The sequence below is a fragment of the Sinohyriopsis cumingii genome, chromosome 6, assembly GCF_028554795.1.
Source record: "Sinohyriopsis cumingii isolate HCF-2022 chromosome 6, ASM2855479v2, whole genome shotgun sequence".
NCBI lineage: Eukaryota > Metazoa > Mollusca > Bivalvia > Unionida > Unionidae > Sinohyriopsis > Sinohyriopsis cumingii.
In genome coordinates, this window is record NC_142966.1 from 114,242,183 (window position 1) to 114,248,182 (window position 6,000).

The window sequence follows — 6,000 nt, forward strand, 5'->3', positions numbered from 1 at the left end:
AGCGACAATATTTGCACACGTAGGGATACAGCGAACACACGTCCAAGTATTTGATTTCTTCTCCTTTCTCTTCGTCAGCTTGGTACAGCAAACAGGTGGCATTGGTCCTTCCTCCGTACAAACTATCCCTCGGGTTCAGCGGGTCCATGAACCGGTAACTTTCCACGAGGCATTTAAACTCAGAATCGGTTTTCAAATGGTGATCGTACTCGTGTTCCCACATTTCCACCACTTGGTATCCTTCCTGTTCTAACTTTAGGCGTCGCTGACAAGTGGCCTGGTACAAGTCTTCCATGGGTCGTTGTAAAAACTGATTTTTAGTGCCGCGGTCAGGGTAACAGACCGGACATCCGTGAAATAAGAAACCGTTAAACTCGTACACGATTTTGGGGTTTTCTAAGTCCCAGCCATCGACCGAATGCGTTCCGATGGTCTTTTCGCCCCCTCCGTTGCGGGCATGCTGAATCCATTTGTCTTCCTTGTCGCACAAGTAATGTAACCAGCGTAGGGATTTGACCGAGTATTGACGTTTGACATAGTTGGTCGTTTGAGGACTGATGACAGCCACGGTGTTTTCAGGCATGAATCATTGTCGGTAGACTAAGGAACACGCTTTGGCAATGGTGCAAGCTTCTTTCAAAGGATCGACCCCTCCGTGTTCCATGAACAGTTCTCGAAATTTTCCACAGCATCGCCGTAAAATGTCCACGTCGGAACGACAATGCTTTAGCATTTCTTCCTGAAAGTCGAAAGGGTCTGAGGTGTGAACCTGGTACCAAGCGTAGAAAGCTTCTCGTTGTTCGGTACGCATGTTGTCGGGGTCGTAGTCTTTAGCGTCAGGCAAATGGGGTAGAACAGCATGTTGATTGGGTTCCGTATTGAAAAAGTGTGGAAAGTACCCTTTAGCCATTTCTGTCATTCCAAACGTTTTATACATTCGACTCAAAGGCATGGCCAAGTAACTCATCGAATCTTTAAACTGTACTTGTCGCACTTGCATGAAAATGATTTTGGCTCCGTTCAAAGTGACTTTAGGACGCTCGGTGCCATGTTCGTATAGTATCTCAGAAGAAACTGTCCATCGTATCCGGAGAAATTGTAAGTCATCACCGTGGCATGACGATGACAATCTCCGTAACGTTCGATGTCCTCTTGGCTCCACGTCTTGTCGATGGGGTCTAAGACCCATCGAGCGAAATCGGCTAGCGTGTTCGGTCCTCGAAAGATTTTTTCACGCCCTCCAGGAATCTTGCTGCGGTGAAGGCAATGACATGCTCGATGAGCCACGCAGAAATTAGGAACGTGAATGCCGGTCTCTTGCATGCATTCAAAATCGAAAAAGATGAAATTGCCTTTCTTCTTGTGTCCATCCTCTTTCTCTGGTTGGGGATGGTACTTTTGCACGTAGCATTGGTGTTCCAAGTCCACAATGTGGTGACAAATGTGACATGATTTCTTTCCTCGGCATACGTGTGCCTTGGTATTATTGGTACGTAGGCCTTGTCCACACGTGGGGCACAATCTCAGCAGTTGACAAGCACATTTCTGCTGTGAACCTTGCATCTTGAGATGTTGGTAACAGGCACGGCTGACAAACGTGCGCAGACAAGCTGGACAATGCACCAGTTCTTGCCCTTCGTTCAGACAGGTTGGAGAGGCCAAACATCCTGAGCGTTTCGATCCGCAATGCTTGTGTTGCTCTCGATTGTTATAGCCATAGTCACATTTCTCACAGTAATAGCTGTATCCCAGGAATGGGGTGATACTGGTAATGGTATCATAATGGTCATCGTGATGATAAAGGTGAATGTATTTTCCGTCCATAAAATCTTGGCCTCGAAACAACAGAGGTCCGCGCACTTCTTGAGGGTGCACTTTCAAGGTGAAGCGTGGAGCTAGGACATCTTGCAATTTTTGCATTTCAGGAATGCCACAGGGTGTGTCTTTCGGCAAGCCGGCTTGTTGTGACAGGAGTTCTGCTTCGTTTCGTTATTTGGCTCTGCCCGATTGTCGAATAGTTTTCCAGGCTCTTTTCCATTCTGCCGTGTCGTTCTTGTTGACATAGGTTCGTCCCACCACGATGGCCGTGGCTAAACACATCTGGTCTTTAGAATTGTGAATTTGGACGAGACTCTATATGGTGCTGCGAAGACCGTTCACCAATAACACCTTATTGCATTATCCGGTCCCTTGAGGAGGAGAAACGCGGGTCATGTCCAGTGTGGCTTTTCCATCGGTGATGTCAAACTGGTCATTAGATTGTTGCACGTGTTGAATCTTGTCCATGACTTTGGAAGCGGTCAATTCTGCAGGGCTACTAAACTCGATCCAAACAGGGGATTTCAAGCCGTCGTGTTGTATGGAAAGTCTCAAGCGATCGTCTTCTTTGGGTTGACATTGTCGCTTGAGTGCGGTGAGCAAAGAATCCCACATGTCGGTGATGAACCCTTCAACTTTCTCCAATGGTACGTCGGACTTGAAATCTTTAAACTTCACCCTGTATTTGTAAGCCGTGGTTCTAAATTTTCTAGAGGAGCGCTTTTCTCTTGAATGTGATAGTACTTTTCAGGGTTAACTAAGGGTGATGAACTTTGTTTAGAGGGTTCGGATTCTGGTTCACTCATGTCCTCTTCAAAATCACTGGCATGAATTTGTGCCAAAACTTCAACCCTGGTACGAGGCGATAGATCACGTTTCTGCCTCTTACTTTCATCTTCTTCTTCTTTCTTCTTAAATGAATTGGATCGTTTCATCTTGATAGCAAAACGTTAAATGACTAAAGTTTAAACACCATGGACTAATTTATAGTCATAGCAGACCAGCGTATATAAAAGGGTATGTGTCTTGTCCTTTCACTATTCATTTCACTCTCAAACCGAGGACAACGATGGAAGAGACTACCCAGATCGAACGTTTCATCAGAGCTTTGCGAGGGGTCATTAGAAAATTTTCTTCAGACCAGCCAACAGACTACTCTCCTTCCTTGCGAGATAAAAGTCAAGATACTTGCTATATCTGTCAGAAGAAAGGACATTGGTCTTCAGAGTGTCCAGACCGTCAAAAAAGAAAAACAGGGGCTAAAAGAGACAAAAGTCAAGATACCTGTTATTATTGTCAAGAAAAGGACATTGGTCTCCAGATTGCCCAAAAAAGAAACAAGAGGAGCCAGAAGAAGAGAGGGATTCTTCAGAAGAAGAGAGGGATTTTTCAGAGGAAGAAAGCAGCCAGGTAAAGAAAATGAAACAGGAGAAGAAAAGAAGATGGGAAGAAAGTGAGAAGGAAGAGGAGGAAAAGACTGTGAAGGTGAAGAAATTTAAAAAACAGAGAGACTAAACAATGAGACAGAAGAAGTGTATGAACTTTTTAAAGTGTTCTGTTGAGAATTGTGAATTGTGAATTGGATTGTAAATATTTATAAAAGAATAAATTAGGTATAAAAGGTAAGTGTCTTTGAGTTTTGATTTTAAAATAAGAACGTACACTCACACACTCATACACACGTACTATAGGGGTAAAATGTTTTTTTTTGAGTTATTGGCAATTGAAAGTCTATCTCTTTTCGAGACACGTGGGTGGCCCTGAAAAGGGCCTTTTTGGTGTAGGGGTGATCTTAAGCAATCAACTTTAACTGTCTTAAGCCTTTGCCACGGCCAAGGCCTACTTCTGGACTGCGTACTGTTGATTATGATTTGGTTGAAATCACTAAGGGTGGCACGGTAGGCTTAGTCACAGGGTTGGAGTGTTTAGCTCGGGAAGGTCGTATTCTCTTCGGTCGTAATAAAGAAGTCTGATACATTTGTTTCAGACTTCTTAACTCCGCTAAAATGTCTAACAGTACCGTGACCGTTTGATTTCCACACCCTTGTTTCTTTGCTACTGCTACTTCTTCTTGTTGTTGTTTTTTTCTTACCTCTTCTTGCTGTTGTTGCTGTAGGAGAAAAGCTTGTTCCGCTTCCTTTTGCTGTTGTATAAATTTCTCCAATTCTTCTTTCTGTCTCTGTCTAAAATTCTCTACGTACGGTAATGAAGGAGAAGGTGGCGAAAGTTCCGGAACAAATTCTTGCGAGGTAAGAAAATCCACAAAATCCCAATTTACGTCTTCTGAAAGTAAGTCCGGGTTCCCTTGGCTGGTCTCCAAGGCTGGTGCACCCCAATTTATCGTTTTCTGAGTTTCCGTCATGTTGAAAAAACTGTCGCATGAATTGACTGCGCACAGGCGCTAGCGAATCTATATAGACCACGTGACGTCACAGACTGCTCTCTTCGGATTGGATGCGGGCTGACTGAATTTTGTAACGCGTGTTTGGATTGGTCAATGAACTCAATCCGTTTCAATCCTTCCTCTACCTATAAATAAGTGCAGTTCGCTGAGCTGATTCACCTGTTCTCGGCGCCTCAATATGTGGACCGACGTACAATCTTCCACGCTTGTGTCTTCGATGATGTTCCGGACGGACATACCCATGTATGTCCGATCCAACTGGACAGTTGTCCATAGGACAGACACCAGTCTGTAGATGCAAAGAGTATATGTGGAGCGTCAAGGATACTTCAAAAGAGTCCTGATTTACGGTCCTGCAGTCAGGCGCAGCCTAAGGACAAGAAGAAGACCAATGCGGTTCCCTTTATGTTAATATATCTTAATATTAACATAAAACCCAAAGGCCCTTTTCGGGGCCACTCCAATCTCTCGAAAAGAGATAGACTTTCAATTGCCTACCCCAATTTTTTTATTTTTAAAAAAAAAAATAGAGACCCCTCCCTGTTTCAATTTCCCATGTTAATTTCCCTTATCCCTAGACAGGCCCAAACTCTATTCCCCTGTTCAATTCCCCTTGACCCTCGACAGTCCCACAATTTATTCCCTATGTTAAATTCCCCTTGAGTCTAAACAGGCCCAAGATTTTTTTTCCCATGTTAAATTCCCCTTGAGGCTCAACAGGCCCAAATTTTTTTCCCATGTTAAATTCCCTTGAGGCTAAACAGGCCCAGGTGTTTCTCCCATGTTAAATTTCCATTGACGCTAAAGTGGCCCAGGGGTGTTTTTAATGCTAATTCCCATTGAGCCTAAACAGCCCCACTTCACTACTTACTTATTTGTGTTGTTTACTGTGACGTAAAGTACCAATCAATACCAAATCTACTCCCACCCACACCTTCCATAAGCACTCTAACCCAGCCCAATCTACAGAGTGACTGGTACATGTGATTATTTAGTTCAGCATTAAAGGATTTATAAAATACGGGTCCTGACCCTTTGATAAGATTGAACGCTTATCGTGAGCCACCGCGTTTGGTACAAGGAAGTACAAAGTATAAACATCGCAATGAACAATGCAGATAAAAAGTGATTACTGAACAATGTATACGTAGACCACTAAAATTTGTACCAAGTTACACGTATATTTTTTTTCAACTACAGATAATTATATGTAACAGTTCTAATATTTGACCTAGCCGCACCCAAGAAAATAGCTTCTAGCTGAATAAAATGTTAAACTTTTACAAACCTATTACTTTTAATAAATCTAAGCTGATTTCAAAATTTGAGCTTAAGCTAATCGTTCCTTTTAGAGTTTTAAAAAAAAAAAACGTAATAATCTTCTTTATATTTTCCGCTGCTTTATGGCACAGTCTCAGTGCCAGATTAAGGCCTTTCAGGGCCCTAAGCACTGAAAATATGATGGTGCCTCATCCCTTCCTACAAAATGTGAAACTCACAACAACAACAAAAAAGAAAAAAACAATATGCTAAAAAGGTGGGAAAATACCAGTGTTGTCACCATTCCAAATCAAAACACTCGTGCATGCAAATCAAAATGGCCATATGTAACTCAGACGAATGGCGTTGTATCGATTCATGTAAGGTTATACTGTGTAGAGAATGACAAAACGTGCCTTGCATGGAGACAAGCCATGGTGCCCAATTAGGTCTGGTCTGGGCAATAACTCAAACCCATGTCACATTAACCCCAGAGCCACTCTACCTAAGGTCAGACG